General features: G+C 48.7%; 1 long non-coding RNA gene across 1 annotated transcript in view; it reads right to left on the reverse strand.

The window, feature by feature from the left end:
* Nucleotides 1-2695: 2695 nt before the first annotated feature.
* The window catches only part of LOC132594023 (uncharacterized), a 247873-nt gene continuing 223791 nt past the window's right edge, over nucleotides 2696-26777 (reverse strand). The window contains exon 3 of the long non-coding RNA XR_009560136.1: nucleotides 2696-2772. This is a non-coding gene — a long non-coding RNA (uncharacterized lncRNA). The remainder of the gene's footprint in view (nucleotides 2773-26777) is intronic.

Here is a 26777-nt window from a genome sequence, read left to right on the forward strand (position 1 = left end):
TATTTGCTGGCTGACCGTCTTACTAATGTGCCTCAATTTCAGTTAGGACAATTGATGACAGATCTCGGCTCAGACAGATGGACTCTCCATGAGGACCCCTCGCCTGTGTCTTGCCTCCTGAAGGGTTTTTCCATGATGACTGGCTCACACAAGATGGGCTCAGCTGTCCAGTGGGCACCCAGGAAGCAAAATGTTGTCCCGAAGTGAACAGAAAAGCTCAACGGGCTTCAACGATGCAAGAAACGCTCTGGCGAGAGGAGGAACTAGATATGTGCTAGGCAGCGCCAGGGGCAGCCCCCTGCAGCCCAGAGACGCTGCAAAGGAAAGGTTAGCAGGACATGAGGTTTCTCAGGAGCCAGAGAGCTTTGCTTCTGGAAGCCTTGCTCAGCGGTGATGACTGTGTTTGCACTGGATCAACGTGGGATGCTTCCTGTTGGCTGCACTTGCCCAGGGACAGGGCTGGCGTGGGTGTTGAGAGCAGCACTGCTCCCCGAGCACTGAAGGAGAGGAGCTGGAAAGACCAGAGAAAACCAGCCTGTGTCCTGCTGGAGGAAACACCTCTTTTTACAGTCAAGCCAGAGAATAAAAGAGCAGGGAGAAATGGGATTTTCAATCTGCTGGGTTCGTCTGCAGCCCCCCACCTTGAAGGTGAGGCAGTGGTGGATGGAAGGGGCGTGGACTTGGAATCCAGAAGACTTGGAATCCAGAGGTTCCATTGTGCCTCCACCTATTAGCTGTGTGAGGCTGGGTCTCTGTCCCATCACACTGAAATGGGGGCGAGACTACTAACCTTGCAGGGTGGTTGTGAGGTTACATGGAAGGACACATAAAAGATATGGTACCTAATGGTACTCCCCAAATGATCATTGCCTGTTCTCACTAACTTCCTTCCTTTGTCTCCACAGCTTTACCAACTGTGGGCAATTTCATACTAAAATCCAATCTCCCTGTCTCCCTAAGAGAACCCTGGTTTTGTTCAAGGGCAGCCATAAGCCTAAGAGAAGGACTGAATCTAGTAGCCTGCCTTGTAGGTAGAGGCGGCCAATGACACATAGTTACTGAGAAGGGCTTCAGAGAAAGCCCCCTTTGACCCTCACCCAACCTGTTCTTCCATCCAGGAACCACGGCCTGAGCTCAGGCACAGCTGGGACAAGCCTGGTGCCCAAGAGAGATGTTTTGACTGAACAACAAGAAAAAAAAAAAATGGCAGAGACAGCTAACATTTATGAAGGCTTGTGCCACGCCAGTCAACGTGCTAAGCCCTTTTCTTGTTTCATTTAATTTAATCTTCAAAAAGACCCTATGAAATATTTTTCTACTGTTAACTTCTATTTACAAATTAGGAACCTAAAGTATAGGAATACATGAGTATATGTAAGCGCAACTGAATGAATGCATGAGTGAACATACATACGAATGACAGCATCTTTTGGAATTCAGGAAGGAGAATTAGAGGTGGAGGGTAGGTGGAGGTTCCTATCACTGTGGTAATTTCCTAAATTACCACAAATTTGGTAGCTTCAAACAACACAAATTTATCATCTTACAGTCCTATAGATTAGAAGTCTGACACAGGTGTCGCTGGGCTAAAGTCAATATGTTGGCAGGGCTGTGCCCCTTTCTGGAGGCTCTAGGGGAGAGGCTGTTGCCCTGTCTTCTCCAGCTTCTAGAGGCTGCCCACATTCCTTGGCTCAAGGCCCCCTCCTCCATCTCCGAAGCCAGCAGTGCTGGGCTAATTTCTTCTCGCGCCGCTACACTGCCATCTCTGTTCTGCCATCCACTTTTAAGAACGCTTATGATTAAGCTGGGTCCACCTAGATAATCCAAGACAATCTCCCTATTTTAAGGGCGGCTGACCAGCAACACTAATCCCATGTGCAGCTTTAATTCCCCTCGCCAGAAGAGGTAACAGATTTACAGTTTCCAAGGATTAGGACCTCTCTGGGGACCATTACTCTGCCTACCACAGTAGGTTTTCCGGAAGTTTTCCTCATTGTTTACGGGAATATCTTTGTCACGGAGCAGCTGCAGCATGTGGCTAACTCTGTGGCGGGATGGCGTATCTCAGTTTAAGGATGACGGAAGATGAGACCTGCCTGGTTCATGTTCCTGGCATGGCCATGGGGTGCAGCTGTGGTCACAGAGTCTCACACTGCCACCTGGGGATGCAGACTCCACTCAGTTCTCTGGGGCAAGGATGAGGGTGACACTGGCCGGTCACACCCAATGACCATCTGCGGGTCACGGGGCTTTCCTCATCTTATATCCAGTGGCCACTGTGCATGTGGAATTGATTTGCAGGAAATTAAGGAGAAGAAAGGGAGGGGAGTTGCACAATCTCTTCACACTTATTTTCATACTCTTGTCTTTAATCAGCCATGAGGTTCACTAGGACAGTGATGCCCTGACAGGGAGGTCGCCTAGCCCGGGTGACCCAGCTACTAGCTGACAAAGTGGAAACTAGGATCTGAGGTCTTCTAACCAGCCTATCCCTGAGTAAGTCTGACTGCTCCCCCACCAGTCCCATGGCCAGACCATTCTCAGGGCCTTTGATCCAATGCCTTTCATGCCCAAACGACCTCTTCTTGCCCTTGTGTGCTTATATCTTTCCCTCTATCAAGACTATGCGGCCTCCAGGAAGCAGCCTCCCACCACACCACCCAAGCAGCCCATTCTGGCTTCTTGTCCTTACTTTGTGCAGGTCAGCCATTCCATGGCAACTGGTATCTCTGGTATGTCCATGGTGGGTCTCTCTCACTTGACCTTGGACCCCTGAAAGACAGTTACATTTTAATTGTTTTTAGTTCACCATCACTCCCACCTCCGCACCCGCCATAGTATCTTTTCCACCATTGACTGTCTCTAAATGTTTGCTGCTTAAAAGACAATTGGACTTCCCTGCTGGTGCAGTGGTTAAGAATCTGCCTGCCAATGCAGGGGACACAGGTTCGAGCCCCGGTCCGGGAAGATCCCACATGCCGCGGAGCAAGGAAGCCCGTGCGCCACAACTACTGAGCCTGCACTCTAGAGCCCGCGTGCCACAACTACCGAGCCCATGTGCCACAACTACTGAGCCTGCGCACCTAGAGCCCGTGCTCCACAACGAGAGAAGCCACCGCAATGAGAAGCCCGCGCACCGCAAAGAAGAGTAGCCCCCACTCACCGCAGCTAGAGAAAGCCCGCGCACAGCAACAAAGACCCAACACAGCCAAAAATAAATAAATTTATTAAAAAAAAAAAAGACAATTGGATGCTTTGAGTTGACCCAAGTCAACAGATATTTTCCTTTTAATATTTCACCTCAACATAGCAGCCTCAGAGCAAATCAGTTACCTTTTCTCCAATACTTCAATGAGTTTTTAAAAAATCCTCCACACTGTCTTAGAAACTACTGTGTCCCTTCTCAAGTCCCTGTCAGGAATGCTTTTGTAAGAAATGCCTCTCTACTCCTCAATCAAAAAGCAAAAGCGAAACTAGTTGGTCCTTGAGCCATCACTGACTGGTGTTTCTGCAAAGCGATCTACTCAAGGTGACAACAAAGCAAAGCTCGCTGGTGAGGCTGAGAGAGGGATGCCTCCGCCCACCCCCAGGCTCTGTCCACCGAAACCAAGGAGCAGATGGACGTTGTATGCCTAGCTGAGCACCGCTGAACACTGTTGTTTGAACAGAAACACTCCTAGGTCAAATCTCAGAGATAAACAGGTAATTACAATGAATCCTTCCTAATTGCCATCCTTCTGCCCAGCACATGGAAACAACACCTCACTCATTCTTTCAGGGTGCTGAGAGGTGGGCAAGGCCTTCCATGCTGCCTGTGGAGCTCTCTGAATGAAAGGTGTCCCTATCCTGTGGATGGGGTGACTGAGAATAAACAAGGCACATGTTTCCAGAGTCGCTGGGGGTGGTGGGAACATCCGTGTGCAGCTGCATTTCTCCGTTTCCGGGAGAATTAGAGAAAAAGATGGACTGGTGAGCACAAAACGAATCTGAAAGACGTTGTCCATCCCTGCCTGAACCTGAATTTGGGAGGCTGAGCTTAGCACCTACTGTATACCAGGAACTGAGCTGGACGTTTCCACGTTATTTCATTTAATCTCCACAACAACCCTCTATATTATAAATTCCATTTTACAGCTGATAAATCTCAGACTGAGGAAAATGAAGTGACTTGCCCTAAGTCCCCCAGGTAGCAGGTGACAAGACCAAAATTTGCATAGTTTCTTCATTCATTTTGATTCACTCTTCAACAGGTATTTATTGTAGAGCTACAAGTATTTAACATAGAGTAATGGGCACTGTGTCCATAGACAAACCAGGCCATTGGGAGAGGCCAAAGTCCCTGTAGGGCTGGGCTTTAATCTGAGACTGGCCCGTATGTCCTAACCAGACGGCACATGCTGAGTAGCTGGGGCCGGGTCCAAGGAGGAACCCAACCCTGGAAAAATCTGTCTCTTCTGCCATTTTCCTCCTTCCCAAGGCAAAGGATCACTAAATACAATTTCACAACAAGAGCTTCCATTTCTCCCAAGCCTGGGAGAAATGTCCCAGCACAGCACCCTAGTTGACGGTCATTTCAAAAGCAGCAGAACAGAACAGAGGAGGGATGGCTGGAGCTCAGTCAGCCAAGTTGAATAGACGGTGCTCTGGACTTCCAAGTGCAATTCCCAGGTTCAAGCGCTAAGTCTGATACCTCCTGGCTTGGCACAGGTCATGTCATCTCCTGGAGCCTTCGTCCCCCATCAAGTTGAATACTCCTTCTTGCAGTATTTGTAAGAGTACTTCTTGCAGTACCCTTTCCACGTATGGTGGAAATCAAAGGAGGTAACATCCAGCACACAGGAAGTGCTTTCAACAAACACGAGAGAAAAGGTCCACCAAGGCTGGCGGGCAATGTAGGAAGACTGCAGAGGGAGCAAAGCAAAGCCATGTTCCCTGGATGCAACAGAGGAAGCCCTGTGAAGGCAGGGGCCGCATCTGTGTCCCAGTGCCTAGGGCAGAGTCTGCCATATAACAGGCCTCTTAATAAACACTTATGAATTTAGCAATGAATGAAAATTGGGCAGTGTCATGGGGGTACAAGAAGAGGTCAGTGGCGGACAACGTGCTGGGCAAAACCTGAATCCTGGGGGCCAGGGTCTCGTGTCAACACAGGACTGGAGAATGAGGGAAAGGTCATCACCCTTCCAGACCCAGTTCCTGGAGGAAGGCAAAGCCTTGATCTCAAACAGGAAGAAAGTGCCTGATTTCTAGCCATGGGGCACTTGATTTGGCAAGACCGGCTGCTGGGATGAGTCTAGGGGCCCCCTGGGGTTCACAGCTGTCCCAGCCAAGCCCGTTAGAACCAGGACCATTTCAGACATGCCCCATGTTTGGAACCCTTCCTCTGGAACTTCTGGATCAATTTGGCAGAAAGACAATGTCACCAAAGCCAATCCTGGGTCCAAAAATACAACTAAATGTGTTACACAAAGAAACATGGTGGACCTGGATTCCCGATGGCTGGGACTGAGGCCACGGGCCTGCTTCTTGCCTCGACCAGGCCTGTGTGGCCTCAGAACTCGGCAGGCAGGGCTGACGGAGGCCAGCCTGTCCCCTCCCTGCCTTGCACTCAGGCCAGGGCTCTGTGACCCATCTCCGTCACCACCCACCTCTGCCTGAGCTCCCATCAGCTTCTGAAATATTGTCACGATCCGGCATGAGCTGTGGCAGGCTACAATTAATTAACTAATCAGTTTTACTCTATCTGCAAGTGCAGACCAGGAATGTTAAATAAACAAATTAAAGGCTGTGGTTCACTAAAGCTCAGCCCGATGAAATAATAATGAGGCAAAGTTAACTGCTCTGAACAGAAGGAGGAAGGATGTTATAACGGAATACACCAGGGCAGTCACATCCTAGAAAAAGGCAGAGAAGATTCTGCCAGGGGGACCCTCTCACCCTACGCTCCACTCGGGGAAAGTGCTGGGGACCCACAAGGACAGCAGAGAGAGCACAGCTCCACGGCCAGACGGAATTGGACCTGAAGCCCAGCCTGACTGCTTATCAGGAAGTCCCTTAACTGCTTTGAGCCTCAGTTTCCTAACTTATCAAAAGGAGGAAGAGGGGGGCAGCAGTTATCTCCCGTCGGCCACCTGCGTCAGCGCGCACGTGCATGAGCCTGGCTGCTCCGGCAGACTGGGGCATGGAGGGGCTGACACCCTGGGAGCAGCTCTCCACCCACGATTAGTGCGAGCTGGTGGGTCCCCACTCTAGCTCCTCACCTGTACGTGGAACGACTCCCAAGTCTCCCAGAGGCCCCCCTGGGGCTCTGCCCCAACGCCCAGAGCCTGCTGGTTCACGCACACTGTACTGTCTTCCTTCCCGCCCTCTCTCCCCTCCACAGAGCCCTGCTGGTGCTTCCCTGAGCACCTGCCAAACCAGCCACTTGCAGTCAGAATCTGCTTCTGAGAGGATCCAGCTTGAGACACGTTCCTTAGACAGATGTGGGGAGCTATTTTCAAATGTTCTGCCCCATCCTCTCTCAGTTACTTTGTAATTCCAATTCATAGTGGCCACGGGGCTTTAAACTTCTCTGAGGATAACGGGCCCGTTTGTCCCACTGGAAGCACAGCTTGGGGGAACTTCCCGTTATGGCCATTCATTTGTTCAGCAAACATATACTTAGAGCCGCCATGGGCCAAGGCCTGGTCTAGGGGCTGGGGGTCCAGCTGTGAGCAGTGCCGACAGACATCACTTGCATGGACAAGAGGCACAAACATACAACCAGCTGACTCCGATGCAGGGAGAAGGCATTCTCATGGCACAGGACTAGACGGAGGCCTTCTGCTTCTGGGCCCGGCATGTTCGTTGCCTGCCTGCGGGACGGGAAGCACACCCGCCACGACCTTCGGCCTCCTCGGCTGCAAAGTGAAGATGTTGAGACCCCGGTTGAAAATGAGCCAGGAGCTCTGGAATCTTTCAGAAACTGCCTCGACCATTCTCTCAGAGACAGAAACTGTCTCTCTGTGGTTACTCATCCAGGAATTGATATCTGGGCAAGTTTCCAGCAGCGCTGTTGGATGGTAATGGCCTCTCCCAAGTTTTTATCTAGACAGATCAGCATGTGGGGCTGTCAGCGAAGGTCTGTACTTTTCCTCTGCCACGGTCTTCTCTTTAGAAGCTGAGTGTGGCCCTCAGGGAAGGCGCCCTCACTCGTACCTGGGGCAGCAGCATCTCAATTCTCCCCTAATGAAATCATCGTGAAGGCAACTTGCTGGGATTTTCTGAGCTCGCATGCATGGAAGCCTCCAGCCCTGGGCTCTAGCACAAACCTCAGACAGTGTATCTGAAAAGCCAGTTAGAAAAGGCCCCAGAGAATGTTCTAGAACTTAGAGAAGAGGGATCCAGAGGGAGAGAGCTACACCATGGGACAGTCACAGAGGTGGTCCCACATTCTCCCCGGCCCTGGGTGTCTTCGAGAGGTGGCAGGGAGGGTCCCAGCCATGCTCAAACCAAAGAGACAGTAATCATCTTATAGGGCAGTGCTTCCAATCAGGGCCCTTCTAGTGATGATGGGTTTTCCCTGCCAGTTACAGGTAAGAATCTAAGTGACAAATGGTGATGGGGAGCTCCGTTATAACTGCACAAGGATCTGTCTGGCAAAGAATATTAATATGTTCCTCTCCTGCTCTCCCAACCACACACACACACACACACACGCTTACCCTGCTTTGCACTGTGCTAACACCCCTTCTACCATTGCAGCTATCTTAGAACATCAGAGACCTCTGTAACGTCACGTGATGCTTGTGGGATGGTCTTCATAACACCCACCAGGATCTCCTGGATTCCTCCTCCCCTCGTGCACACCTTTCCAGCTGGAACCGGGAGACTGTGCTCAGCTATCCCCGTATATGACTAGTAATAATAATAACAACCATCACTATTTATTCATAGATTACCTTGCGTCAGGCCCTGTGCTAAGCGTTTTATGTGCATTAATTCAGGGGTTACCAAGTGGCCTGAATCTACACACACACACACACCCCTCCACTGCCTGTCTATGTAAATAATGTTTTACTGGAACAGCCATACCAGTTTGTTTATGTATCATCTATGGCTGCTTTAGTGCTACAATGGCAGAGTAACTGAGACTGCAACCGTACGGCCCACGAAGCCTAAAATATGTCCTATCTAGTCCTTTATGGAAAAATTTTGCTGACCCATGCATTAACTCATCTTACCCTTTTCCAAAGCCCTGGGGATCATTGTAAAAGTCCTTTATATTAAAAGAAACAGGGATTCAGAGAGGTTAAGTACTTTGCCCAAGGATACACAGCTTATAAGTGACAGAAGTAGGGTTTGAAACCCAGGAGTTCAGGGTGCATGTCCTGGCCTCCAATGATCTACCCACAACTTCTTGTGAAAGTGAATCAGAAATGACCAGTGAACCCCTGGCCAACAGGAGGGCTGGGAAGGTGGGAGCAGGTTAGGGGCCACTGATGAATGAGATAACCGGCAGCTCCAGGGCAGTATGAGGGACCAGGGCCTCAGGTGTTGAGTCTGGAAGGGATCTTTGCTCCTTCCTTTCTCCATCTCTGTGAATGCTGAGGGGCTCACGTCTGCTGGACTTTTAACAAGATTCAGCAACACACACAGCAACTCGCTACCTGCTGTTATGGCTGCCGCAGGCCTTGTACCGGGGCCTGGTGAACAGCAAATGCTTAAACTTATTTACAAAGGTCGTCTTCACTCTTCTTAAGTCTCTTTTCCACGTTGGATGGAGCATGGGGCAATGCTGTAACGGTCCTAGAACTTCAGAATTTCAAAAGTGTCTCCGCAGCTAAGAAGTCACCCTCCCTCTGGGAGCCCATCCCCCCCAGAACATCCCCTAACTTAGTTTGCCCTGGCTCTCTGGGCCCATCCCAGGACCCCAGGCTGAGCATCCCCATGTGTTTCCACTGCCCCTCCTAGGACCTGGGTCCTCCCCACTGGGGTCCAGTGACGCCCACCTTCAGTTGCCTTCAAGCTGCAGAGTTCTGTGCAAACACAGATGCCCACCTCTCTCCAGAGAGTCTGCTTCACCAGGGGCACCTTGGGCTTTGGGTCTGTTAAAGGCCCACCAGGGCAGTTTGGCCTGAGGACGAGCGCTCTGGTCCATTATGCCTCAGCACATCCCCGTTTGCTGAGGGCGGCTTTGCAAACCCTGGTTGACCGGGAGGGTCCCCTGAATGTGGGTGGTATTCTCCTTCCAACAGTCAAAGACGTGCCACAAAGGGCCACGAAGGCTTCTGACTGGAAATTTCCTCTGGTCTAAAAAATCACAGCTGAGCAGGTTGGTTGCATTGGTACCAATTAGTACAACAAAAACCCAACATGAAAAGGATAACCTTACAGTCTAGGAAGTTTGCCAGAATCTCAGTCCACGCAGGTCATTATCTAACTCCTGCCACTACAACTTCAATAAAACTGATAACAACATTTAAATGGGCGATGAAGTTGCATTTTCCTTACTGCAAAGGAAGAGAATTTGGAAACCTGGTGATGGAATTTTTGTCAAAGTCTCATTTAAAAAAAAAAAAAAGAGGAACTGATGATATGAAGCTTCAAGTGATGCTATGAAGCTTGCAGTTAGATCAAGGTTCAAACTCAGGCCCTGTTACCTCTGAAGTATCAGTAGCTTGGGCAAGTCTCTTCATGACCCCAACCCTAAGGTTTTCATTAATAAAATGAAGATAAAGATGCTCCGTCCCCAGAGTGGTCAGAGGGCCAAATACTTAAGTAAGGGGCCTGGGACATGGTTGGTCCTCAATAAACACTTACTTAGAATAAGACTGGCTGCCAATGAGAAGTTTGCCTCCTGATAGGAGAGGAAAAATCACGCACAGAGATTAGGACCAAAGCCAGGAAATCATGAGGATCGTTCAGAGGGTCAGCAGAAGAAAAAACGGGAGAGAGAAAACTTTAGGAAGAAGGAAGTGTTTGATCTTGGTCTGGGTGATATGGTGGGATTGCAACATTTAAGCTTGGGGGGAAAAGGCAAGCCTGGTGGAGGGATGGCGGAGGCGCACAGGGGCGGCAGCTGACCCAGACCGACCCACAGCAGCCCCCCTGCCACCGAGGTTTCAACCATAGATGGACCAAGCAACCCAGGGTGCATTCATTTCCACACAAGGACCGACAGCAGCATCCTGGGGGGGGGGGGGGCGGGGAAGGGCTGAAGGAGGTTTTATCTCCAAGGTCAGCTTGGGATTGAGGAGCTCGGACATTTTTGCCCTCTCTGCCACCAGCCAGGGGGCAGGGGCAACCCACAGCCCAGAGGCAGAAGGGTCCAGGACAAGGAGGCTCAGAGAGCCAGGGAGCTGCCCGAGGCAATGAGCACAGCCCTGACAAATGGGAGCTTTACCCACACCTGGCCCAAAAACACCCCTCAAAGAGAGCCAGCCAATTGGGCTGACATATAAGGCATTTTATTTTTCTGCAACATATGCTGTATTCATCTACCTATGGAAAGGGAAACTCTGGGGGTATGGGGAATGGGTTTTTATATAGTTCGGGGTTGCTCAATATTTTCTAAGATGAGCTGCCTCAGCCTTTGCGTGAAAAGGCACCTGTGGCCAGAGAGGAGGCTGTGACCAGAGGCGCGTTTGACCCAGTGTCCCCAAACTGTGCCAGGAGATCCTCAGGACACCAGCATCCAGCCGGATGGTCCAGTTAAAAATCTCTGAGATCAAGTCTTTGGAAAAGGTTCAGCCGCACTTTCTTTGTAGTGGTGGGACTTCAGAGTGGCTGAGATGCTGACACACGTGAAGAATCTGCAGAGGAGAGGGGTATGCAGTGCTATCCAAGTTCATAGCACCACATGCCACCACCCTGCCTTCTTCTCTAAAAGGCCCTCTGAACAGCTCTGCTGCCCTGGGATCCAGGGAGCAGTTTAGGATGGACGGAGACGGCAATATAAAGGAATGTAGCTTCCTTGCGCACAGGGGCCAACCGGGGCAGGTGCGTGCACCTGTGCTCAGGTAGCAGAATGAGCATGGGTCTCCTCCAGCCTGTCTCCCCACCAGTCTATTCCCAGCTGCCTTCTGGAGAACAGGTATTCCCAACAGCCTCCCACGTGCCTAGCCCTGTGTTTCCTTGTTTAATTGCATTCTCACGGTATTCATTCCCAGGTCAACCATATGAAATAGTTACCGTCAATGTCATGTTATAATACAGGAAACGAAGGCAGCTCAGGGAGGGTAGGAATACTGCCCAAGACCCCACGGTTGTAAAAGGAAGAGCTTGGATTTGAACCACATCTGCCACACTCTGGTAGGCATTTCAACCCTGTGCCAGGGAGAGACCCAGGGATAAATGCTCAGTTTCTCCACAGAACAGCAGCCACTGTCTGGCTGCCCACCAGCTGACTACATATGAGCAGATGAAGCAGGCTTGGGGGAGAAGACTGGAAAGCCGATGGGTTCTGCGTTCCCCCAGCTGTATCGCCAGGGTCTAGCTTCCCCGCCAGCTCCAGCAGGTTCCTGGTGCTCAATTTGAGTTACCAGATAATTATGCCCACAAATGTAACACCAAGGAAGCTGAGCTTCCACCCACAACAGAATCTGGAATAAATGTGCGTTTATTTTCCCCTGACATCATCGTTTTGTCCTCTTCTACTCCTTTCTTTGTCTCTGACTTATGGGCCAAACTCTGGAAGCTTCTAGAAATGAGTGAAGCAGAGGCAGGGGGATAGTATGCTGGACTGTTGGACATTGTTTTTATCTCTGATTCCTTCCTTTCTGCCTCCACCACCTCACACCCCAGATCTGAGCCAATCATTAAGTCTTGACCCTCCACCAGCTGCTGTGTGGTCTTGGTCAAATCCTTGCCTTCTCTGAGCCTGTGTCCTCACTTGTTATTGTAAGCAGAATAATGGTCTCCCAAAGATGTCCACATCCTAACCTTACGAATATGTCACCTTACACATCAAAAGAGACTTTGCAGATGTGACTAAATTGAGTATCTTGAGATTGGGAGATTATCCTGGATTATCTGGGGCGGGGGGGGGGGCGCTCAATGTTATCATGAGAGCATAAAAGAGAACCAGATAGACGGCAGCAGCATGAGGACTTAGCCCAGAGTTGCTGACTTTTAAGATGGAGGAGGGGTCATGTGTGAAGGAATATGGGCAGCCTCTAGAAGCTGCAAAAGGCAAGGAAACAGATTCTCCCCTAGAGCCTCCAGAAGGAACACAGCCCTTGATTTTAGCCCAGTGAGATACATATCTACGGAACTGTAAGATAATAAACTTGTGTTGTTTTAAGCCACTAAGTTTTTGGTAAGTTGTTACAGCAGCAACACAAAACTAACACACATGGACGAGGAGGAGGTTCTCTCCAGTTAGAAAAAGTCAAGTGATTTTGTCATTGGTGAAATGATATCTATACAGCAAGAGCTTCCAACAGCAGCTGTGCTTTCAGGACCCTCTGGCAGTGGTAACATCTTCCATGTGGCTCTGCGACCCTCCAGGAGCTCAACAGTCCCTCAGGAGCCACAGCACCTGGAAGGTGGCTCATCTGCTACCCTAGGTCTGGGGTCACAGACCCCAGATGCACACTGACTAGATGCACATTGACTAAAAACAATATTTTTAAAAACAAATATTTACTGCCTACCCAGTGCCCAGCACCTGGTTAAGCAATTTCACAAACTGTATTTCATTATTTCACTTATTCTCTAGGGATACCTAATTATTGTTATTCCCATGTTGCAGCTGATGAATAAAAAGGACAGCTTGAGCGCTTTGACCAAATTTACACAGATAGCAAATGGCACAACTTGAACTTGAGCCAAGTTTCTCCAGCTGCAAATCCCATGGTCTGACACTGTGGAAGAGGGGATGATATCTAGGTACATCAGCAAGCAAAATAATCAGATAAGCAGACAAGCATAAACCACTTGCAATGCCTTTAAAAGCCACAGGTGAAATAGTAAAGTGCCTGGCGTATAGTATGTGTTCAATAAAAATGAATTGACTTTTTAATAGAAGAGTAAATGCATTTGGAGCAAATAGAACATTCACTTTTTCCCGTTATTCATTTCAAAGGTGAGGAAACTTGCAGAAAAGAGTCAATGAATTCAAAAGTGCAAAACAGTAGTCCAGCCTACAAGAGCACAACTGACGCAGAGTGAGGGTTAGATTAGCATCATCATAGGTTAGAGGTTAAGGGAGAGGAGGAATGTGATACTGCGTTAGACTCAAGCGAGAAAGATGATGGAAAAGGCAGAGGTTTCTAAAGGTTCAATTACAGAGACTGACAAGGCCATGGAAAGGGTGAGAAGGCTGTCCTGACAATTTGCTTTTAGATGTCAGTCACCAGAGCTCCTGCTATTTCTAGGAAACCAGGGGAGCCGAGACAGAGGCAGCATGCCATCCCCACACCCTTCCTCCAGGCGTGGCTTAAAGAAGTCAGTCTTATGTGTTGAACTGTGTCCTCCCCAAAATTCATACGTTGAAGTCCTAACCCCTAGAACTTCAGGATATGAGCTTATCTGCAGATACGGTTTTTACAGAGGTCATCAAGTTAAAGTGAGGTCATGAAAGTGGACTCTAATCCAATATGACTGGCGCCCTTGTAAGATGGGGAAATTTTGGACACAAAGAAGTATAGAGGGAAGATGATGAAGAAACACAGAGAAAAGATGGTCATCTGCAAGCCAAGGAGAGAGGCCTGGAATAGACCCTTCCCTCCCAGCCCTCAGAAGGAACCAACCCAGCCAACACCTAGATTTGGACTGTGGCCTCTAGAACTGTGTGACAGTAGATTTCTGTTGTTTAATCCACCCAGTCTGTGGCAGGTCTCGCAAGTTAATATGAGGGCCTAAGTAGAAAGGGACAGGGTGGGGAGACTTGGCGGAAGGATGGCAGCCTCAGAAGGAGGGTCTCCTCCAGCGTGGACAGACTGGACACCGCCTAAAGGTTCCTCAGAACCAGATGGAGTTTGTTTCCACCCAGGCAGAGGCAGAGGATGAGCACACAAGATGAGTCCTCAGAGGTCCCTCTTGGCCAGACAAAGGAGCCGCTAACCAGCGAGTGGCGGGTTCATGGATGACCCAGCATGAGCTCAGCCACCAGGGAGCACACAGGCCACCAGGCCACTTCACTCATCCGTGCACGTGGTCATTCACAAATCCACCCTGCGCCTCTGTGACTCCCCACCCGCCTCCCCTCAACCACTCCTCGTTTACACGTGACCAGGGGAGCTGTGGGCTTGTACTGCTCAGGAGAGACTGAGGCCCTCTGGTCTTCTCATTTACTATGACGTTTTACAGCAAAATTGCTCCGGGCGTTGTCACAGGTTGGCTGGCTGGGAAGCAGAATCTAAGACACAGGTCGATAAGCAGAAGGCTTATTAGGGAGTCCTCTCGGGCTCAGTACCCACAGAAGGGAAGGGAAAGAAGCCGGACTGGGCAGAGGGAGCAGGTTACGTGCAGCAGGGTCTCTATGGAAAGCTCAGCCAACTGCACAGGGAATTCTGAGGGTTGGGGGACCCTGCATGCCTGTCCCTAGTTGGGGTGAGAGGGTCAGGCCTTTAGATCCCCACAGGGCTCAGCCCCAGGAGGTAGGCCACCTCCAAAGAGGGGAAGATTTGGGGGCGGGAGCTCTCTCCAGCTGAGGAAATCCTGCAGCAGGGGGCTCTATGGACTTACAAAGTTTAGGTGGAAAAGGTTTTTCAAGACCCCATCCCTGGATTCCATCAAGGACTGCCTGGGCTCACTAGGAGGCTGCAAAGCCCAATCTGCTGGTGCCACCCAGGTGTCTCCTCAGCCTTCCATCTTCTCTTGACCCTGTGCCCAGAGCAGAAGCCTGATCAGCGTAACTAAAGGAGCTAAGTTTCAATTCTACCGTCAGATGCATGCGCGCCCTCAGAAGCTCTACTCTGCTATTTAACTTCCCACGGTATTAGGGCCCCAGGAGTTGGAGGTAGGGAGACACACAGAAGCAGTAATCTGGCTCTTTCCCCAGAGTCAAGTTTCCAAGGTGAGAGCATCTTTAACCAACCCTCTGTGCTGAATCCACTTCACAGCTTGACGCCAACGTGCAGAACAAAGTTATACATGAAGGCGGCAGCTGCTGACACTGCTGTGGCTCCGTCACGTGGCGCTCAGTAACTGGGCACAGCTGAGCACAGAGGTCCTCACCTTGGCATCTCCGCATGAGCCCAGAAGCAGGGTCATCTGATTGCACTGAGTGTTCAGAAAAATCACCCAGGGAGGAGATGCTGCAGCTGCGTCTTGAAGAATGAGGAACAGTAAATAAGAAAGGAAAAGGCATTCCAGGCAGAGGAAAGCATGTGCAAAAGTATGGAGGCAAGGAAAACGTATCTTAACATGAGAATCCGTGCCCAGAGATGTACAGCAATTTAGTTCTCACATGAGTGAATGTCACTGTTTGGCCTTGAACTCAGGATTCCTGAGCCTTGGATCTAAACTGCAATAAACACAGTGTTGATTTCTATGTCAACAGATACTGATTAGGAGAATTATGTCACATGCTCAGTTGTGCAGAACAAGGAAGAAAACCCAGTCTCCCAGCCTCCAAAAGCCCCCTCTTATCATGGTAGCTGGACTTGAAACTCTGACCCAGCAGATCCAGAGTTGAATACCAGCTCCAGCATTTACTAACCATGAGATTTGGGGAAAGTTACTGAACTCTCCATTCCTTTTGCTCTGTAAATGGGCATAGTGGCCCCTTCAGAGTGGTCATGAGGATGCAAGATGGCGGGGGCACTGGGTGAAGAAGGAGGTATTATATATAAAGGATCCAGACCAGGGTCTGGTCTGGCCATAGTAAGGATCTTGTAGAAAGAGCTCAATCGTCATAGATGTAGTGGGCATTTGACTCTTAATTCTTGCTGGTCTGCTGTCTGAACCTCCACCCCCTTCCCAGGCATCTGCAGCACTCAGTGGACACCATTCCTCTTCTCTATGGGGTAGAGATATAGTCAGATGTCAAGTCCTCAGGCGGGACCTTGTATCCAGTATAGACTAAGGACTCACTGGTACATGCTGTGGATGCAAGGAGGTAACCAATGTACAGCATCTGGCAAGGAGCAGGCGTGTGATACAAATGGTACAAAAATGACAATACACTGAGGATCAGCCTGAGGCTGTGTTTTTTTTTTAAATAAATTTATTTATTTTTTGGCTGCGTTGGGTCTTCATTGCTGCGCGCGGGCTTTCTCTAGTTGCGGCGAGCGGGGGCTACTCTGTTGCACTGTGCGGGCTTCTCATTGTGGTGGCTTCTCTTGTTGCGGAGCACGGGTTCTAGGTGTGCGGGCTTCAGTAGTTGTGGCTCACGGGCTCTAGAGCGCACACTCAGTAGTTGTGAGCACGGGCTTAGTTGATCCGCAGCATGTGAAATCTTCCCGGACCAGGGCTCAAACCCGTGTCCCTTGCATTGGCAGGTGGATTCTTAACCACTGCACCACCAGGGAAGTCTGAGGCTGTGTTTTTGAGGAAGCACAGCTCTGAGCAGCTCTGTCTCCATTTACCACGACTTTTTAGTGGAGAATCTGGAACTGAGGTTGGAGCCTGACATGTAGTCCATTAGAGGCACTCACCTCCCTTGGCCAGCTTCCTCTACCTACACAGTCATGGGAGCCAAGGACCCAGATCCTTTAAGCTTGGAAAACCCTTCCCCTGGACGACCTGGGAAAAAGAGGCCAACAGGCACCTTCTCGACTAGAATTGGCCAAGAATTGTCTGTTGTCTCAATCCTTTAAAGTAAGTTTCCTTTAGACTCCATGTTCCTAGAGCCTCCACTGGAAAGCCCCAGAGGCCAGCCTCCTTGGTTGAACAGGGGTCCTGAGAGAAGCCAGAGGTCTGAGATACTCTTTTGATGGCCTGGAGGAAGGTGTGACTCCTGTGTAAACCCCTGCTGAGAAGCCAGCACTGCTGGGGCTGGACGGAAGGATAGCATCTGCTCACAGGGTCATCGTGTTGATCTCTGGTGGTCCACGGATGAGAGACAAGTCTCCTGACTCAAGGAGCTGTGGAGGCCCCTGAACAAATGCAATACAGAGCCAGCTCCTCAGAAGGATGAGGGAGTGCCGAGCGGACGCAGAGAAACAGGAGCAAAAAGCCTCTGGTAGAATAAGTGGAGATGACACAACAGCCATGGCGGTTTGGGGGGAGCCCTGAGTTGGGGGAGGTGAGGCCAGATGTGCGAAGACCCAAAATTCCACACCAAAGCCTGGCTCACACTCAGAAGATGAAGAATAGCCACTGAAGGATAGGAGACCCAAAGACGACATGACTGGATTCCCTCAACCATCTGATGAGCTATTTAGCTTGGAGACAAGGCAAGAATTCCAGAGAAGGTGTTGGAGGGACCAGTGATTTTACTAAGTTCAAATCCCTGATTTTTTAACATGTTTCTATGCACCCATGTGCTTATGATACCCTTAGGTGAACAAATGTTCCCGGGGCTGGATGGTAGCCTCAAATGCCACGCCCCGCCGCCGAAGTTCATGGCGCACACAACTGTCAGACTAAGCTCCCTGAAGTGCATCCCTGACCACATCAGCTCTCTTTCTGCTCAAGGAACCTCTGTACTTTTCCATCACCCAAAGAGTAAATCCCAGCCTCCATCACTGCCACACATCCACAGTCCCTTTGATCTGTTTCCATACTTCCGTTTCAGTCTTGGTGACCATGAACCCTGTTCAAGAACTTCTGCCCTGTGTGGTCAAAGTGTGTTTGCCACTCTTCCCATGACTTAACCCTGGGTCCTCAACTCCAAGCCTTTCTAATTGCTGTTCTCTCTGCCTGGGAGGCTCTCCCTCCACACCCATCTTCTCATCCAAATTCCAGCACCCGAGGCCCAGCTCTAATGATACCCCTCCCAGGAAGCCCGTCCCACTTCCCCCAGTCCTTGGTGGGATCTCCGACTCTCACCTCCGTCTCACTCTGCCCTTAAAGTTACTGCATTGTTTAAAAATCACTGGTGAACAGGTTATCAGCTCCCTATTAGCCTGTGAATAGCTAGAGGACGATAAGCCAAACTTCCCATTCCTGCTTTGTTAACAGAGCCTTTTGCACAGAAGATTTTTAACAAATGGGTCTTCTTTGAGTGCTATATGCTCAGGCTTTGACTTCATTTTAACTCCTAATTCTATTCTCTTACTATGTCTCAGAGATGGATATCCTGCCTCTGTCCTAAGAGTCAGTCCCTCTCGAGCCACGCCATACATCCATGGTAACCAGAAACCACCGACAGGACTAAAATCCACATTTACCGCCAGACTGACAGGCTCATGATGTAGTCGGTTTCCTTAAAGGTGGCTAACTTAATGACTAGGTACAAGTGGTTTAACGTAGCCCTCTTTGATGGTCATGTAATTAAATTCCACCCCAAAAAGATTCTTGGACAGATCCTGCATCATGATCTTCATTTTCAGGGAATAACATATACTCCCCTGTGTGTCTCCATCACGTTAGACACACATACATTATTTTTTTTTTTCTAACATCTTTTTTGGAGTAGAATTGCTTTACAACGGTGTGTTAGTTTCTGCTGTATAACAAAGTGAATCAGCTGTACGTATACATATATCCCCATATCCCCTCCCTCTTGCATCTCCCTCCCATCTTCCCTATCCAACTCCTCTAGGTGGTCACAAAGCATGGAGCTGATCTCCCTGTGCTATGCGGCTGCTTCCCACTAGCTATCTATTTTACATTTGGTAGTATATATAAGTTCATGGACTTATAGACACATATATTTTTAATAAATTTGTTCTGAATTTAGCTGGTCTGGACAGAAGTCAAAGGGAAGGAGATTAAACAGTGTTCCGAGCACCGAATTTCAGAGTCCTATTCTGTGGAATTTCAAGCAACAATGTCTGCGAGAACCCTGAGAAGACTCAGAGCGCTCTGGCTGGTGGCGGCGATGGGATGGTGATTCTTACTATAATTCTGATTTAAGGCCAGGAAATGAGACCTTCTCTCACGGGGGAGCTCCCACTTCCAATCTTCTCTTGTGTTTAGGTGGGAACAAAACGAGGCACAGAACTGTACATGTTGCTTTGATACATTTAGCCTCTTCCTCGATTATAAAATCTCTAGTTATTTCTCAGACTAAAGGCCCCAGCGTGGGTGATGACTCCGAATGTCACCCCCGCTGCCCGCCATGGCTCAGCAGTGGGGTATAAGGGACAGAGGGGGAAGCAGGGCTTTTCGGTCACAAAGGCCAGAAAGGAGTGGGGACGGGCGTGAGACTCTTGGGTCCGGCACTTGACAGCCTGCTGGCATTGAGGGGCTTACTTAGGTACACCGATTCCAAGGCCAGACCAAATGTTCATCTCTCTCTTTGTCTCTGAACCCTTAACTCCATCAACCCTGTAACGACATTTCCACGTGGCCTTTAAGCAGGCCTCTCATATTAAATGACTCCTAAACCAGCCCTTTGATCTTCACCCGCAATAAACCCCCCTGTCCCTCAGACTTCAGCTTTAAAGGGCGACACCACCTACCACGCACTCGGGCCAAATTCCAGGGTCTAATGCTTATCCTTCTCTTTCTCTCACCCTTCCAATCAGTCCACCATCCTCTTTAAGATCTTGTTTCCTTAAGTGGGGATAATATCTCCCTTCCTCAGATGACGTGAGGATTAGACATAACATACATAAAGTGCCAAGCACATAGGAAGTACTCAAATGATACCCATTTTCAATACTGTGCCCCTAGTCGCTGAACAAAAGCCCCCATTCTCCTGAATAGACACATAGGCTCTGAATCTGTGCATTAAAAAAAAAAAAAAAGAATTGGAAGAAGATACGTCCTAGCGTCTAGGTTTGGAGGAGATAAATGCTAAAAGCTTTGGGGTGAGTGTCTAAGAGCCTGTGGGTGAGGTAACGGTGCATTAAATGAGGGTGCTCTCCTTTTAGTGTGCTCCAAAGCAGCCCACTAATAAGCTATAGTCATCACAGATAAATGGAGACTTCACAAGAAGAAGAAGAAGAAAAAAAGACAAGGAAAACAAATGTGCAATTCAGTCAAAAGACATTGGCTGCAGTTATGCAATTTTGAGTTCAGGACCAGGCATTACGCTTATTTTCATGTCTGATAACTAACACATTCGCTTGCTGCTGGACGCAACTATTATGGGAAAAAAAACCCAAAATTCAATTCATCCGCATTTGTCACTAGAGTATTGTGTCTGCTACACAAAGGCAGGAGATTGAAATGAAAGATGTCTCTTACTGAATTTTAATTTTGAGAAAACGTGACCCCGCTCTGAGCCTTGAGCACACAGTCAGCTGGGTGGTTTGAAGAAGGCTCAGTGTTCCGCACACAATCCAGGTCTTTGGCACGAAGATACGTTCTGTTTAGGCGCATCGTACCCTGGCCACACCCTTTTTCCTATTTACAATCAAGATCTTTAGTCTTTATTATTGGTGGACTATTGATACAGATGTTTACTCAGAATAACTTGAAGAGCCCCCAAAGTCTCAAATCAGACATTTCCTCTCACTGTCGCAGCCCCTGAAACCCCCCCATGATCGCTGGCTTTGGGAAAACACCTCTTCCCACATAGGTCTCCATTCAATGCCATGTCTGGTTGTCTGTTACCACGTTGGCTTCAGCAAAGCCAAATGCTCACCGAAGTATTATGCTCTAGGACAACAAAGAAAAAGGTCACCTTTTCTTTGACCTTTTCCCCATGGTAAGGATGAAGCGTGCGCTGGAAGTAACCATACCTGTGATAAGGGTGAAATAATAGAGGAGGTAGAAGCTTACACAGGAAGCGCCTCTCTTTACTGGGAGTTGAGGAGATGTGGGTTTCAGACTTTGCTTGGTTTCTGGCTCACCTTGTGACGTGGAGCAAGTCCAATTCTCTGCTGTCCATAAAGTTGGGTTGAGGACAGGTGCCCCTCTGGGAGTAAGGGGGGGATGGGGCCAGGATGGAAGGAAGGATTGTAGGTCCAGGACCCAGCCTAGGATCTTGCAGAGAGAGCCCAATCTTCCCAGGTACGTTTGGCACTGGGCTTTCCATTTCTGGCTGTTACTGGAACCTCCATGCCCTTCCTGTGCTCAAGAAACTCTCCATTTTATGCACCGGGGACAGCCTCTCAATAAAGACGGTGAAAATGCAAGATACCTCCTTTCTCCTCCCCCACCCCCCAGCATCTAGAGTGAGGTACGTAACCTGGGATGTGCCTGAACGGAGTTGGGAGGTGGTGACACAAAGATGTGGGGACCGTAGAGACTCTGTTCTGGAAGTGGGTGGCAACAGTGTTCGGGCCAATGTTGAGATTCTGGGGACAGTGGTGGCAGGGGTCCCCCCAGCGGGTCGTGGACCCTGATTTTGGCTCCCATTCTGGGTGCTGCCTGATCTCCTCTGTTCTTGCCCCTTTCCCCCTTCCTCCCTCCCTCCCTTCCTTCCTCCATTGTAAAATATCTTCAACATACCATAAAGTATTCTTATAATATAATATATACCTGGTTCACAACTGCCCAGCTTAATAAGATCTTAGCATTTTTATAAGAAATAAAATATTATAGATAAATTTGAAGCCTCTGTGTATCCCTCTCTAATCCCATTGCCTTTCTGCCTTCCAGATGTAAACTCTATTCTGACTATGATTATTATTATGCAAAGATATAATTTTAGCACATAAAATTTACTACTTTAATAAAATTCAATACATTTCACATATGCATGTGTGCACACAAACACCAGTAACACATGGGGGACTTCTGGTCCAGTCAACCTGGCAAACAGATATTCTGAAAAACCCTCTCATTACCAAATACCTAGAACAGTGGTGCTTTGCAATCAGTAGATGACCTCATGAAAAAAGTAAGGGAAATCAGTGGACTGAGTAAAGCAGATTGTCCCGCCTAATGTGGGTGGGCCTCATCCAATCCACTGAAGGCCTGAAAAGAACACAAAGGCTGAAGGAAAGGGAATTTTGGGGCTTCCCTGGTGGCGCAGTGGTTGAGAGTCCGCCTGCCGATGCGGGGAACGCGGGTTCGTGCCTCGGTCCGGGAAGATCCCACATGCCGCGGAGCCATGGCCGCTGACCCTGTGCGTCCGGAGCCTGTGCTCCACAACGGGAGAGGCCACAACAATGAGGGGCCCGCGTACCGCAAAAAAAAAAAAGAAAAAAAAAATAGGGAATTTTGCCTGTCTGACTACATGAGCTGGGACATCAGTCTTCTCTTGGCCTTGGGCTGGAACTAACAGCATTGGCTCTCCTGGTTCTCAGGCCTTCAGACGTGGACCAGAACTAACTGTCAGCTCTCCCAGGTCTCCAGCTTGAGATCTGGCGACTGAGATCCTGGGACTTCTCAGCCTCCATAATCATGTGAACTAATTCCTTACAATAAATCGATAGCTAGCTAGCTAGCTAGCTAGATCGATCCTATTGGTTCTGTTTCTCTGGAGAACCATGACGGATATAGATTTTAGTACCAAGAATGGTTCCAGAGGAACAGAGTTTTAAGGATGAGTTTTCTGAATTGGTTCTGGGGTTTATGGAATTGACTCTCGAATCTGATTAGATGTAAAGACACTAAAGACTCTATTTCCAGTAGTAAAGAGACCACTGATCGTCTACGGCGTAGTGTGATCGTAGAGATACACAAAATACCGTCACTGCATACTCATCAATAATTTATAAGAAGCGTGGGCTGGATGGCTGTGCATATGATACTTTCAAACATTTTTGGTAAACCAACAAGTGTAATGAAGCTGGCTGGTTGTTCCTCATGTCAGTGGACAAAGTGGAGAAAGAAAAGGCTCAGAGATAAGCTGAGAGGTTCAAATTCCCAGCTCAGGTGCTGTATACATGAGAATCTCGACTAATACAATCTGTAAGAGGGGAGGACAGACAATAGTCGTGGAAATGTCCAGCGGAGACCCCGAGGTTGTGACGGGAATGGAGGAGTGGTGGTGACAGCATATAGTGTGAGATGAAAGCAACGTGGTCGTGGAACAAACACTGGGCAAGGATGCGTGAACTGCTGGTGGGAGCTCGAGACCCAGGATCAAAGAGCTCTCCTCCCCCATGGTATTTCCTTCTTAAATCTGGCTTTATTTCTGATGATGAGATGAAACAAAGAAAGCCCCCAGTTTCAGGAGAACGGCATTTTTCCCCCCTGAGGAAGAAGAAATAGGGATGAAGCAAAAAGGAGGACCAAGCACGTGGGGATGTGGACGGGTCTGGGGCAAACTCAGCAGCAGAGTCATCTTAGCTCCAAGGAGACAATCTGCTCCATGAAAGTCATATCTTGCCTTCTGGGCAGGGGAAAAAAACCCAAAGAACCTTGTTCAAATACTACCGTTATAAAATAACATAGGCTCTGTGAAGAAAATGTTCAGAGTAGAGAAAAGGAAACTAGAGATAGAAAAATCATCCACAGTCTCAGCACCCAAAGACATTTACTGCTGCTAACATTTCAGGGTGTTTCTTTTCAGATAAAGAACGTAATTTTTAGGGATGTGAAATGCTGTCAATCAACGGAGAGCCGCGACCACAGAGGACACTGGGGAGGGAAGGAGCAGTCCAACATGTTCCCAAGCCGCTGTCACTTCCCTTAGGCTGGGGGCGGCAGAGCTGGGGAGCCCGGCACCTCCCCAACAAGGGTACAGCCTCCAATAAGCCCCTAGGATTAGGCTCCGAGGCATCTGTGGATATGGCAGCACCTGGGGATGGTCCTCCCTGGGTCTGAGTTCTCAGGTCCCACGACACGGCTGAGCCTCTCCTCCATCTCACATTTCTACCCAAACACTCTGGCCTGGGACACATCAAAGTGCAGAGTGTGTGTGTGACACAGCTCGGCTTCCCAGGCCTGGGACACATCAAAGTGCAGAGTGTGTGTGTGTGACACAGCTCGGCTTCCCAGGACGGAGGCTGGGTGTGGGGACAGGGCCCAGATGGCAGGAGATGTGCTTATAAACAGCATGTGGGAGGGTGACACCCTGCTGACAGGGTGAGCCTTATCTCTGCCTTCCTGGCTCCCAGCCCAAATCTCGGGGGAGGTCAGCAGCAGCCGGTGCCTCTGTGTGTCACCTGGAGCCAGCGCTGTCCCCGCCCAGCCTGCATCATCCACAGCTGCCAGTCTCCCTGGAGACAGGAAAGCCAGATGCACAGCTCTAGCCTCCAGGAAGTCAGTGTTGGTCGGGAGAGAGGGGGAGCAGTGGGTGATGGATTTTGGAAGGGGACATTCTCTCTCAATCAGGCCACCATCACCTTGGCAACATTTTTCCTGGTTCAAGTCACTGCTTAATAAATCTTGGATTTATTGTCCTACATTAATGGATCCAGGAGAAGAGAGGCTCATTTTCCCTTGGCTCCGGAGGGAGTAAACTATCTTCCTCTCCATGGAGTTCCATGTAGGAGGGAACTGCTGGTGAGGAAGCCAGCTGGGAGCAAGCTCCTCGATAAAGTCTCTGTCTCTCTCTGGGTGTCAGTTTCCCGCCTGAGAAACAAGGAGGGGCTGATGTGCTAATGGGGGAGGTCCCTGAAAGCATTATTGTCGAGGGCTTGATGACTCATGTGGGGTGAGGATTTGTCCAGGATCTAGGTTTGGATCCTGTCTACACTGTGTGACTCGAGGCCAAAGATCTCTCTCCCCATACGTGTGATTTACAAAGTTAGGACAAGAGTTTCTACTTCACTATAGTGACACATGGCAATGAACGAGGGTTCTCAGTGGAAAGAAATATGGGTGCATCTAACCAAGGAACCTGTTCTCCCTTCCAAGGCGAGGGCTAAGCTGCTCCTTAAGATGTTGAGGCTGTGACTCCAACACCTGATGACCCCTTGTAAAAAGTTACAAGGGTGTCTGGAAGCCTTGACTTTCAAGGCCCATCTGAAGACCTTCACAGAGAGGAGAGCTGGGCTGAGCTGGGGCCAGGCTGCCCCTGCTGGTGCCCTGGCCACGGCAGGACCACAAGCAGTATTCTCCAGCAGAAAGAGAATGTGAGCTATGTTGACAATGTAAAATTTTCTGGTTGTTACATTTATTAAAAAAAGGAAAAAAGAAAGGTGAAATTAATGTTACTATAACCTGGTTAACCCAATATATCCAAATATTATTTCAATGTAGAATAAATATAAAAGACATAATTGAGTTTTGTTACTCCTTTTTCTCATCCTAAATTTTCAAAATCTGTAATGCTTTTACAATTACAGACTAACTCAATTCAGATGGTACATTTTTATTAGAAAGACCTGATTTCTATTTAGATCTCATTTCTCTCTGAGCCCACGTATTTAGTGACTTCTCAGAACTCCGAAGACCAGACGCACAGTTTTGGTCGCAAAGGACAGCGTCGAACAGCAATCCTTCCCCCTCCTTCCTGGGAGCATCCTTAGCCTTAGCTGCCAGGTCCCACCTCCAAACTTTTGCTTGTCCCTTGCCTCCTGCCCTCCCTGCTCCTCTCCACCTACTCAAAGCTCCCACAGGATTCAGACCCACGTGCTACATCTTCTTCCCTAAGGATCCCCCCCACTCACTCAGTCTTCACTTCCTAGGATGCCTACCACGCCCCCATGCGTATCACTTAGTCAGCCCTGAGGACACTTGACTCCTATTTGTACCACTGAATTTCCCTTCCAACTAAACTGGGTGAAATCTAGAACCTGTTTAGGGCTTCTATTTATCTCCTGAGGGGTCCCCGATGCTTTAAATCCTCGCCAATACCTTGTACGTGTCTGACACAGAGCAGACACCCATGTGAAATGTTAACTGAGACTCAGTCTCTGTTCTCGAGGGGATCGTATTCCAGCCAAAGGCCTTGCCCCTAAGAACACAGATATGAACAGTAACTCACTTTGACAGCACTTGAGGGTTCGCAAAGCACTTCTGTGTGGCAATTTGATAATAATCCTCAGGTCCCCCGAGAGACTGCCTCGACAGCCCACCCAAAGTCCCCTCCCCAAGATGCTCTCTCTCAGACCATTAGTTTTGCTTACACAGCACTTGCCACGATTTTGCATTATTGGATTTTTTGGTCTTGTCTCTGTCTCCCACTAGAATAGAAGTCCCATGAGGGCAGGGGGCACCCATATCTCTCTCTAGGAGCACTGCGCTCTACCCATGGAAAGCACCCAATACATTTGAAAGGAAAGGATAGGAAAGGGAGGAAAGTTAGGAAGAAAGGAAGAAAGAAAAAAAAAGAGTTCATTCACATACGCCAAGCTCAGTACACAACTTTTCCTGCATCAGCTCTCTAATTATGAGCCGTGTTTGTCATTCATAATTTTCCAGTGGTTACACTGTAAAAATGTAAAAAGAAGCATGTGAAATTAACATTAATCTATTGTATATAACCCAATATATTCAAAATATTATTATTTCAACATAAAATGAATATAAAATATCATTGAGATTTTTTTAACCTGAATTTCTTCATCCTATGTTTGAGAAATACAGAGTATCTTTTACAATTATAGCACATCTCAATTCACATGGTAAAATTTTTATTGGAAATACCTGATCTATATTTAGAACTCATAAACGTACAGTTGAAAAAAATAGATTCACAGACCCAAGTTGTTCCAAACACACTTAAAAGTTTTCCAATCACTGAATCAAGAAACGATTTTTAAATTTAATTCAAATGAAATAAAATGAAAAGTCAGTCCCTCCATTTCATCAGCCACATTTCCAAAGGTCTGTCGCTCCCCTTTGGGGCACTGGAGGTCTAGAGAATACAGTTAAGCCTAAGTCCCATTGTACTGTTGCCGTGCTCCTAATTCTCCAGCAGTTTCCCATCACACTCAAGGGAAAAGTCAAAGTCC

This window comes from Globicephala melas, chromosome 19 (assembly GCF_963455315.2).
Source record: "Globicephala melas chromosome 19, mGloMel1.2, whole genome shotgun sequence".
Lineage (NCBI taxonomy): Eukaryota > Metazoa > Chordata > Mammalia > Artiodactyla > Delphinidae > Globicephala > Globicephala melas.